Below are 12,433 nucleotides of genomic sequence, written 5' to 3' on the forward strand. Positions count from 1 at the left end.
CTAGCGTGCTCGGTTATGTCTTGTGTTTACCCGGAGTGAGCTGGGGAAGGCTGTCGCGCGTGTGAACCAGAATGCCTTGGGCCGAAGAGTGGATTGGCCCAATTGGAATAATTGGGCCGGTCTAGAACAAGAGCCCCCCAAGTCGTTGCTTCTTCTCGTGGGAGCGACGACTTTGAGGATGCTAGGCAGAGGAGTTCTGCCGGGGATAAGGGTTTGATGCCTCTGATGAGAATTGCCTCGGAATTACGGGGAGAGGGAAGGTCAGGCCGAGAGCTAGGAGGCGTGTCGCTACAGAGTTGTCAGTTTGGGAGACGTGTCGCATTTAATGTATGATGATGGCTAGTCTATCCGTAGGCCACTAGGGTTAATAATGACTATCCCATTCCCAGAGGTCGCATGTGGCGCACGTGACGTCTTTAGGTGCCTATAAATACTTGGAGCTGTCACTCTTTCCAAATTTTTCAAATTCATTCTCTGCATTTTTCTCCCTCCGTCGTTGACCGTATGTCCCGCCGTGACGTTTCATCATCAATAGTCGTCTTCTTCCTTAGAGTCTCACTCGTAAGTTTGCTCTTTCCCTTTGTTCTCTGTTTTTACGCTTTGACCGCTTAGAGATTGCACAAATGTGGTTAGGATAGGATTTTTAAAGTAATATTGGGTGTGAGTTCAAAGGTTTGTTTGTGGTAGACGGTGGAGACGACTAGATTCTCCGCCGCTGATGGCTACGGATCGTTAGGTTGTTAGCTCTGAATTTAGTTCTTTCTTCCCTAATTATTTTTAAGGATTTCAAGTTTCCTTTAGTGCGTTTTTAGGTTTTCTTTTGAAAGTGTATCCCCTCGGCGCAGTATGCATGTTCCGTCCGAGTTAGCACGAGTGACTCTCTGCCTGACGGCCGATTCCTCGGGAAGGGGCATGGTCGGCGATCTCTCTGTCCCCAGATCATTTGCGCGCCCTTTCACTTTGAACAGTGGTGGAAGAGTGGATTTGATTGTACTGTCGAATTCACTATTCTCCCATGCTTTTCAGGCGATTATGGCCGATCCAGGACGTCCTTCTACTTCGGGCTCGTCGTCAACGATGCTCCCGACCTAGCGGGGGGTGTCCCCGAACTCTTGGGTGCTGAAGGAGGCGCTCGAGATCGAAAGTTATTTCGTCGAGGACACATAGAATATTTTCCTGGAGATCGGGGGCCACATGGATCCTGCGGGGGACGTGGCTAAGAATGGGTGATCCGTACTTATCCCCGGGGAAGAAGACTGGGTGTGCGATGTATATGCCCCCGATCTGATCCCCATGTATGAAGTGGTGTTTTGGGAGATGGGCTTCCACGTGCCTTTCACCGAATTCCAGATTGATGTGTTTAACCTCCTGGAAGTGGCACCTGGCTAGCTCCATCCTAATGCTATCGCGTTTATCCGGGCATTCGAGCTGACTTGTTCATTTTTGAAGATAGCGGCGACCATTCCTCTATTTTTCTATATCTTCTGTGTGCAACGTAAGGTTGTTGATGGTCGCTTTGGCTGGGTGTCCCTGAAACAGTCGAAGAAGATCTTCAAGTCCTATTCTAATTCCTTGAAGAATTACAAGTCGCGCTTCTATCTCATTCGTCCTCAGTCCAAGGAGGCTCGTGATTCTGTTTTCTCCCGGGTGCCGACCCTGGACGTGCATGGTCGCCCGGTCCCTAACAATATAGGAGAGCCCGTTACCGCTCGAAGGCGGAAGTTCAGGTTTTTCTGTTCGCGGGACCATTTTGCGTACGACACCGATCAATATATTACTAGGGTCGGGGATCTGGACGAAGAAGGTCGGGCTGATTTCGCCGTTCTTCAGAGATTTATGCAGGGCCTCCCACCAGTCGCGAAGCTGGATCGATCGGGGAAGCCCGTAGTTGATGATGGCGGGGAGGCTATTTCAGAGCCCCGCCTTATTAGCATAAAAGATATGTCTAGCTTACCTTGGTATCTGCCCTTTGCTTTTTATTTTACGTGTCTAACCATGTTTGTTTTGACAGGCTGACTCATGTTTGTTTTGTTTTTCAGATAGTTGTACACCGGGGTCATTCAGTAGGACGCGTCCCCGATCGTATTTACGTGCGTCATTCCGATCGGAGATTCGGTGCTGGGTCTGGGTAATATCTCTTGGATCACAGACTTATTACCCCCTTTTTCCTTGTGCTGGCCAGTTTTGATAGAACGTCTGCTTGGCAATTATGTTCCCTTAGAATGAGCCTCACCTTGGCGTTCTTGAACCGGGCCATTCTTTCGCGTACGAGACTCAAGTATTTAGCGATGTGGAAATGGTCGCTTTTGACTTGATATTTACCCGAGATGTGGAACGCCACCAGCTGGGAATCGATGAATAATTCGACCTCCTCGGCTTCCAGGTCGTTGGCGAGACGTAGTCCCTCGAGCAGCGCCTCGTATTCTGCTTGGTTATTGGAGGTTGGAAAGGAGAAGGAGGGTGATACTTCTATCAGAGTTCTCTCTCTGTTTTCTAAGATAATACGTGCCCCGCTTCCAAACGAGCTTGAAGCTCCGTCTACGTCTAAGGTCCATTTCCGGGCGTTGTAGGTCGTTGTCTCGGGGAAGGCCATCTCAGCCACGAAGTCTGCTAGGACCTGCGCTTTAAGAGCTTTCCTTCCTTCGTACTTTATGTCAAATTCAGAAAGTTCCAGCGACTAGCGGAGCATTCTTCCGGCCATGTCAGGGCGTCCGAGCAACTGCTTTATGGGTTGCTCGGTACGCACGACTATGGTGTGTGTAAAAAGTAGTGACTTAGTCTTCTGGCTGCAATGATTAGTGCGCGCGCGACTTTCTCGATCTACTGGTATCTTACCTCGGGCCTTGGAATGCTTTGCTCGTGAGATATATGGGTCTCTGTCCCTCTGGGGTTTCTCGGATGAGAGCAGCGGTCACGGCTTCGGCGGAGACGGCGACGTATAAGTAAAGGGTATCTCCGTTGCCGGTCCTCGAGAGGACATGTGGGCATGAGAGAGCTAGCCTGAGATGGGAGAGCACGCGTTCTCATTCGTCCGTCCATTCGAACGCAGCTTCTTTCCGCAGAAGTTTGAAGAGGGGGAGGGCATGCTGGGCGGACTTAGCCACGTATCTGGACAGTGATGTGAGCATTTCGTTTAGGGATTGGATAGATTTCTTCGAGTTCGGTGTGGGGAAATCCGAGAAGGCTCTGCATTTGTCCGGGTTTGCTTCGATTCCTCTTTCTGTTAAATAGAAGCCGAGGAATTTACCAGCTCGGACTCCCAAAGTGCATTTTTCGGGATTATACCTCATTTTGCATTTTTGGGCCTGCTCGAAGACTTTTTTGAGATGGACAGCGTGATCGGTTTCCTCTTGGGACTCGACCATCATGTCCATATATACTTCGAGCATATCGCAATTTCCTTTCGGAATACTTTATTCATCATCTGTGGTACGTTGCCCCAACATTTTTTAGGCCGAAGGGCATTACGTTGTAGTAATAGTTTCCCGATTTAGTCATGAAAGCCGTATAATTCTTGTCCGTTTTAGAGACGAGTATTTGGTTGTATCCAAAATACGCGTCCATAAATGATAGTAGTTTAAAACCGGCGGAATTATCTACTAATTTGTCTATGTTCAGTAAAGGATAAGCATCTTTTGGGTAAGCCCTATTAAGATTGGTGTAGTCAATGCACGTGCGCCATTTTCCATTAGAATTTTTCACAAGTACAACGTTGGAGAGCCAAGTAGTATACTTGGCTTCCGATATGAACTTAGCCTCTAAGAGGTCCCTAACAGCTAATTCGGCCGCGGCCGTTTTTTCTGGGGACTGCTTCCTTCTCCTCTGAGCGACGACTTTGCAGGTGGGATCGATTGTCAGATGGTGACAAGCTACTTCTGGGTCGAGACCGGGCATCTCAGCTGCGCTCCAAGCGAATAGGTCGGCATTCTCCCAGAGGCAGGCCTTAAGTTGTCTTCTGGCCAGTTCGGGTAGGTCTGTCCCCATCTTAACCCCCTGGTCGGATCATCTCCGAGGGTTATCAGCTCGAAGTCTCCGTCTGGGATTCGTCGTAGACCTTCCGCCGACGTCTTTGTATCTGCTTTTCCTTCGGATTCTTTGCGGAAGCGACTGTCTAGGTCCATGGTGTCGATGTGCGGCATTGACTTGTGGGGCTCGGAACTTGCATTGGTTGCCGCTTTGTCTTGAGAGGCTGCTTTGATCGAGCTGAGGCCTTTGGCAGAAGCTTCGAAACATCTCCTGGTTGCTTCAATGTCAAGCGTGGCGACTTGCCCTTTAGTTGTGTAATATTGGAGTTTGAGGTGCACGGTCGAGGGGACGACAATTAGTTCAGCTAGCGTGGGTCGTCCCAGGATTCATTGGTAGATTGAGGGACAATCAATGACTAGGAACTGTACTTTGACGGCCCTCGCGGTTTCAGATGACCCAACCGAGACAATAAGTTCGACAAATCCCCACGGTTTCGTCACAGTGCCGTTGAAGCCCTGTAGGTTGGAGCCTACGTAGGGGGTGATGTGGCGGTCATCCAGTTGCAACGTTTTGAATAGCTGGGAGTACATAATATCCAGCGAGCTCCCTTGATCGACCAGAATGCGGCGTACGTCGAAGTGGGCCATCTGGGCCCGGATGAGAAGAAGGATGGTCGCGTTAGGGGTGCCACCCGGCAGTTCTTCCCGATAGAACGCTATGGGGAGGAGCGGCCCTTGGCGAGGTCGAGGGTAGCGGCTTTGCTCGAACCTACAAGAATTAGCTCGTCGAACTTCCGTTTTACAGATCCGACGGTGAGTTTGCTGAACCCTCCTCTAGAGATAACCATGGCGGATGGGAAGAGCTTCCATGGGCTGTGAGGAGAGAGGGGGAAGACATTCTGGCCCAGTCGGGGAGGTAAAAGTCCTCTGGTCTGGTGATATTCATGGCAACCTGCATGGCGGGCGTATCCTCTGCTGGTTTTTCCTCGACGACCGGCTTGGCTTCCTTGGCCACCTCTTGTTTCTTAGCGTATTGTTTTAGGTGTCCCTCTCGGATCAATATTTCTATTGCGTCCTTCAAGTGGATGCAGTCTTCTGTGTTATGCCCGTGGCCTTTGTGAAAACGACAGAACTTTGACTTGTCAGTAATTGGCCGTGCAGGCACGGATTTTAGGAAATGGACTTTACTCGTTTAGAATTCGGCGTTCGCGCATTTGTTTAGGATGTTTTCTCTGGATGCGTTCAGTAGGGTGTATTCCTAGAACTTCCCTGCTGGGCCTTTGTAGTCCTTAGAATCTCGACCTTTATCTTCTTTCTTCTTGTCGGATCCCCGGTGGGAATCGTCCTAACGGGCGCCCTTGGTGTTTTCTTGTCTGGAGTTGCGGACTGCATGAGCGGCCTCTTTTTCCACGTAATATATATACGCCTAGGCCTTGAGGAAAAATTCGTCCAAGGTGGCCGGCGTCTCGATCCCGACGACTTTGGCGAAATCTGAGCGTGGCCGGAGGCCTCGTTCGAGCAAGAACTTCTTCATGTGGGCCGTTGTGGACACCTGCACGACCTCTTTGTTGAACCTTTCTATGTAGGCCCGGAGTGATTCATCTTTCCCCTTGATGATGGCTTCCAGGGAGGCTTCTGACTTCGGATGCCTGCGGGAGGCCGTGAAGTGCCTGGAGAAAAGTTTTCCGAGTACTTTCCACGACATAATGGATTCGTCGGGGAGACTCTTGTACCACGTCATGGCTCCTTTGCGCAACGTAATCTAGGAGGGCGTCGATGTTATTGATGTGTTTGTCCGGATCGGTTGTTCCTTCGTATGTGCCCAGCAGAGAGGGCTTCTCGAGCCCGGTTGGCAGGGGCGCCTCCAAGATTGCACGGGATAAAGGGCCTCGACGATCTTCTTCCTTGTCACTGGGAGTTGGTGTGATGGATCGGCTGCGGCTTCGCCTGTGCTGCCTGAGGTCCTCGTTGTGCCTTGAGGGAGGCGATTTGGATCATCTCCTCGGCTTGGGAGACTGCGAACGACGATGGGAGCGGTGATCGCTATGCCTTTTATTAGATATGGGACCCGCATGCTCCTTTGGAGACGGGGAACGAGGGTGTTTCTTGGTGACATCCTCGTGCTAGGAACAAGGTTTGCGACCGGGTGGAGATTTAGAGCGACGCTTTTGTTTGAGCGTCCTGATCCTATCGTTCTGTTGTTGGATTAGGGCGTTCGTCTGCGCAAGGGCGGCCAAGACGGCGGCCATGGTTTGATCCGGAGGAGTTGGACCACTGGAGGAGAAAGGGTTCCAAAGAACGTCTTAGAGGTTATCTTTACTGTTGGCATCTCCGAGATGATGGACAGTATTGTCGTGGAAGCCTTTCAGGGAAGGAGATGCTGTGAGACCGTCACGAGGACGTGGAGCGGTATTTCTGGGTGGAGGAATGACGACGGAGTTGTCGTTCTTGTTGATCACTATTGCGTCCAGGGAAGAGAATTCTTCGTTGTTGCTAGCCATGGATGATGGTTGAATTAGAGCTTTGGTTTCTGAGTTCTTGCAGGGCAAGAAAGGATCAAGAAGTGCAAGAAAAGAAACGGGGGAGCTAAGATTCCCACAGACGGCGCCACTGATCTTTCCGAGCAGAACATGTGGCCAACAACGGTGGAGCTTGAAATCCGGAACGGTTGGAGGTGAAAAAGGTGGTTGTACCTGCAAGGCACTCCGATGCCAAAGTAAGCGTTAGGACAACAAGGTACAACAACAAAGTGAGAGATTTTGGGTGAAAAGGAGATTACCTTGCCCTCTAGGGTTAGAGGGCTATTTGTAGGATTGTTTTAAGCGGAAAGGGCTCCACCTTTCGAGGCGCTAGGCCAGGGAACACGCGAGTTGGCTATTGCCGAGCGCGGGGCTCTAGCGTGCTCGGTTATTCTGGTGTTTGCCCGAAGTGGGCTGGGGAAGGCTGTCACGCGTGTGAACCAGAATGCCTTGGGCTGAAGAGTGGATTGATCCAATTGGAATAATTGGGCCGGTCCAGAACATATTTCCCTTTTTTCTCTCTTTAGATTAAGGCTTTGGTAACTATATATGTAGTAAGCTTAGTTGATGTTCCCTCTTATCATGTTGTTTGATCAAACTTGTTGTTGCTTTTAAATACGAGGGAACATATATATAACTACTAGATTTTATTTATTTCTTTTGAGACTCACTTTATGGCATCTGTCTCAGTTTATGAAACTCATCTTCAGTATAAGTCCACAAACAACATACAATCTCGATGAAAATTAAAACTTGTGATTATGGAAAATGTTTAATGTATGTGTTGAATCAAAGTTTAATGAGTAAAAGTGTCTATGTGTATTTTATTTTTGTTCTAATATTTAATAACACTCTTACGGATTGAAAGCGTTACTATTAAAAATATTTTGTTTTCCTGCGAATTTACCTACAAATTAGAGAACAAACCCCGCATGAAACCAATTTCCTGCAGTTTTTCCTGTTGTTTCTGGTTCCCAAAAAAAATTATTTTTGTGGTGAACACAATTTGTCTTGTTGTACAAAAATAGTTAGTCTTTGCATGTACAAACATAGAAACCTCCAATGCATCCTAATAATAGTCTTAGATTAGTTGCATGTAAAAATCAGAGAATGAGTCTTAATTGTATATGAATGTGCACAGTTATTAGTTTACAAATATGTTTTAAAATAGACTATTTTAAAACATATTTGTAATATTAGGTTAATTACTCCCAAGGTCCTTTAAGTTATTTAATTGTAACAGTTTGGTCCTTCATGTTATTTTTGCTACAATTAGGTCCTTTATGTTATCAAATGTGTGCGCCATTATCCTTTTTTAACCGAGAAAATATGATAATTGTGGATGCAATTATTTCGAGGGATGTAAAAATGATGAAGTGCTTCCAAAAACACGACAATCAATATTTCTAAATGATTAAAATGAGAGAAAAAGGAGGCAGTTATCACCCAAAAGGACCAAATTGTTACAAAAAAATTTTGAAGGACTAAACTGTTACAATTAAATAATTTAAAGGACCTTGAGAGTAATTTAAACTAATTTTAAATTAAGAATTATTTTTTGAAGAACCTTGATTATGAATAAGATAGATTAAATATTCATGCGTTAATTTCAATTGAGAATAATGTTTTGAAGAACCTTGATTATGAAAAAGTATTAACGATTTTGTAACAAAAAAATGCTAAGAGGGTGATATTTAAATAATTTTAAAGGCTTGGTCAATTTTTTTATAGGAAAAAAGACCGTATCAAGAAGAAGAAGAATAAGTCTCTTTATAGTGGTTTATGTTTTGATGTAGTATAAACATTGATTCAAAGATCCATATTTCTATTCTTTTTGGACAATGTCAAATGAAAATGTGTTTTTTATCCAATTATTTCTTTTATCTTTATGTATTTATTTTTTAAAAAAATTATAAGGGCGCCACTCTTTTGATTCGCCCTAAGCACCAAAATTCAAAGGACCGACCCTGAAAATAGTATGTTTTTATGTCTACTAAATCCATGAACATATCATAAAACTTTCTTGCGGATTAAAATATTAAAATATTACTTTTTCTCTTGTAATGTAATTGGTTTGTAATTTTTCTTTTTTGTCGGACTTTCCCGTTTCTTCATGTAATCGGGTTGGAGAACCCTTAGTTCTCCCTATTAATACAACTTGCTTACACACGAAAAATAGAGCATCATTTGCCTATTCACAGATGATTGCCCCTCAAATTTGAATACGGTCAAGGGGCATGGCGGGATCCATAAATTGGTATTGTTCATGTAATTGAAATTGAATGGAAGCATCAAATTTTTACTTACTGGATTGAACAACATGTTCAACAATGGAGGAACAATTCTTGATTTGGAAAATGTTGAAATTGGTGTTAAGATTAAGGTTAAGGTGGTGGGATTTTTCTTGATTTTCAAGTGAATCACCAAATATTTCAGTTGAATGATATGATGGAAATTTAAGATTGGAATTAAAAGGAAAAATACCGTAAAAGACCTTAAAAATAATTAGTTAAGTAGAATAAATAGGGATTCAAAATTTCATTCTTGTTATGAATAATAGTAAATAGATGTGAATGTTCATTTTCCCCAATCTTTCTATATTCCTTAACTCCTATAAATTAAGTTCCTAACCTTTGTGTATTCCTTGAGTTAATGGTTTTTATTGGTCATGTACTATAAATATGGATCATGTTGCAATGTTAAGGTAACTTAAAAGAAGATGATAATACAATATTATTTTTTCTCTCATTCATCTCTCCTTCATCTCTATATTGTTTTGGTTAATTTCATAACACGTTATCAGCACGATACTCTATAACGCGAGTGATGATATAGCCAGGTTCTACGTTATTTTTCTAATCTTAATATATTTGAACCAATATAATACAATTCATGTTTTTGTTACTATTTTTTTCCTTCATATAAATATGTTTATTTTTTTTAATATATTTTGTAGAGAAATTGATTTACCTTGTACAATAATATTAGATTTCTTTGATCATTCTTGTTAAATTTCGGAAGAATTTAACATTAAGGCATTTCTATATGTTTGTCCGGAATTGAATTTTAACACATAAAAGTGTTAATTTAATATTCAAGCATCCCTGAAGGATTGCACAAAGAATAATTTTTCTCGACCTTTGTTTATGGAAATAGTTTGTGATGTTATATTTGTAGAACTAAAGATTAATATTAAACTATCTCCAAATTATTGTTCAAAGATTGAGTTTAATCGATTATTATGTTTATCAATAATTGATGAATTCCAGAAGAATTCAACGTTCAATCACCTTTAAAAGGCCGCATCTATATTATTATTGAATCCTAGAAGGATTATAAATATTATTATTAGTAAAAGATTTGTGATTGAGTTCCTAAAGAACTACAAAATGTGATTGAGTTCCTGAAGACATATAAAAAAATTATAATTTCATCATGATATTAATGAATCTCAGAAGGATTGCATCTATACTAATAACATATCCCAGAAGGATTGCATCTGTTATGTTAAAAATTTGAAAAATAATTGCATCACCTATATTATCGAATTCTAGAAGATTGAATCAATAATAGTGAAGTATCCTAGAAGGATTTCACAAAGAAATTTTATTTTTCTTTTATTGATGATGTAAAGACTTGTAACCTACACTTTTGAGAAATAAAATTTCATAAAAATGATCCAATTTTCTTTCATAATTTAATGGTATACATATATGAAGGATTGCAAATATTGTAATTTTTTAAGTAAAACGAAGCTCTCAGTATAATATCAATTGTGATCTTCATGCATCCCAAAAATATTTCAAGAGTAATATTAAAATATCCCTGAAGGATTTCATAAATTTTTGTTGTTGTTTCGATCTAAAAATTTATAATTTGTAATATGATCATAAAAAGATTGTTATTCCAGAAGAATAACACAAATAATTTTAAGGCATTCCAGCAGGATGGTTATATGTCTTCGATCATTATTTATAACAAATTATTTATATAGTTACTGAAGATCTTATCAAACATCCCTGAAGGATAACAACATAATTATATGATAATATGATTTTGTATAATTTTGATAATTATATGTTAATATGTGCATATGCGTGTGTATGATTAAAATTATTAATCATAGGATACTATTATATTGGTTTTGAATATATTGTCAATCATTACACAAATTAGATATAGTTCTTGATGCTCCAAAATTAGGATGATCAATGTTTAATTTATGTACTCAATTGTAATACCTCATATTAAACAAAGTCTTGCTGATACAATTTCTTTATTCATATTATTTCTAAATATTGATATTTTAACAAGAGAATTAAAACATTGCAATCTATTAAAGAATATATCAATAGTCTAAAGTTGCTACATATTTTAAAGTTGTTATAATAGTGCTTAAATTTCTCATATATCTTAATTATACTATTCTTTTCTTTTTACAAGTATAGTGTATGGATGACATTTGTTAGTCCATCTTAAAGACACACGAAAGTAATCTCATATTTTGATAGAGTCGAGATTCGAATGAACTTTAATCCTTTATATTTTCTTTTTGTGTGTTCTCTTTATGTCTTGCCAAATATTTTTTCGTCATAGATAATTCACATGAATTATATTGGAGGTATTGAATATCTTTGTATTACACAAATGAATTTGGACATAAAATGTATAATAGAAAAGCTATCGGCTTTTCCCTCGAGCTTGTACTACAATTATATTAGTACATTTTAAGCATATGTCATTGTAAACCAGTAGTTTACAAATTACACATAAATGTGTCGTTGGTAAAATCGGTTGGGTCATCTCGGGTTTAATATGAGGCGAATAATTTTTATTGAAGAACCAGAAGTTTCTTCAATCCAGTCAATTGTTGTGTGTTTCTAAAGGAAAATAAAAATTTGAGAAATTGCGATTTTATGACATTAATTGTTGCATCGACTAAAATATCATGCATATGTGTATACTCACAACCAGAAGTTTGTGAAATTTTTCTCAACTAATTAGACTAAGATCTTGTTTTCTGGATTTAAAAAAAAAAATCTGTATAAGTATCTCATATATTATTAAAATTGATATTGAATATCATATAATATATGTTCATAAAAAGAAAATGGACCCGAAGATCCATTCTTTAGACGTCTAAAGTTAATTATATGGTTGATACTTATGAGATCATCAATTCTAAATTATATATTTGAAACACCCAAAGTATGATATTAAGATATTTATTCGCATTAAGCCAACAAGATACTATATCTTAGTCCTCCCTAATCTATTCTAATACTTCTCATATTTGTGAATATTTAGATGTGTTGTGTATATTCCAATTGCTCCAATATAATACATTAAGATGAGTCGTTAAAGAATATTGTAAAAATATAATGACTCTCGATTTTGAGGATATAATTTGAGAAAATAATCAAATACTTGATTGCAGTCCAGTAGGTTGATTATCACTTGATAAATTAATTTTCCCAATATTAGGGGGAGAGAATAAGCAGCTGAAATCATGAACAAGAAGTTCAAATGAACAATTTAAAATAAATTGTTATCTTGATCCTCGTACAAATCAATATGAACCAAAAGTTCAAAATATTATTCATTTGCAAGGTTTATAAAATAAATTATCAGCTGATAATACTCCACTCAAAATGGATTCTCCTATTGGATAATATAATATTGCAAATGAGTTGTTGTTGCGCCTGAAGCGTGGTATGGAAGTCGGTTCTAATGTTAAAAGTCCTCTACTAAGAAAAGAAACTAAAGATGACCCAAGTGAGGATATGAAAATGCTAAGAGCACTTTGACCTAATTTAATTTTTAGTTCCAGAAGAACAAATCAAGTACTTGAAATATGAAATAAAGATATCTCGATAAATTATGTCATGGATGAAATGGAATGGAACCGAAATTGAGATAACCAAATAAAGTCAATATTGACAATGTCTT

The sequence above is a fragment of the Vicia villosa genome, linkage group LG3 (assembly GCF_029867415.1).
Source record: "Vicia villosa cultivar HV-30 ecotype Madison, WI linkage group LG3, Vvil1.0, whole genome shotgun sequence".
NCBI classification, from domain to species: domain Eukaryota; kingdom Viridiplantae; phylum Streptophyta; class Magnoliopsida; order Fabales; family Fabaceae; genus Vicia; species Vicia villosa.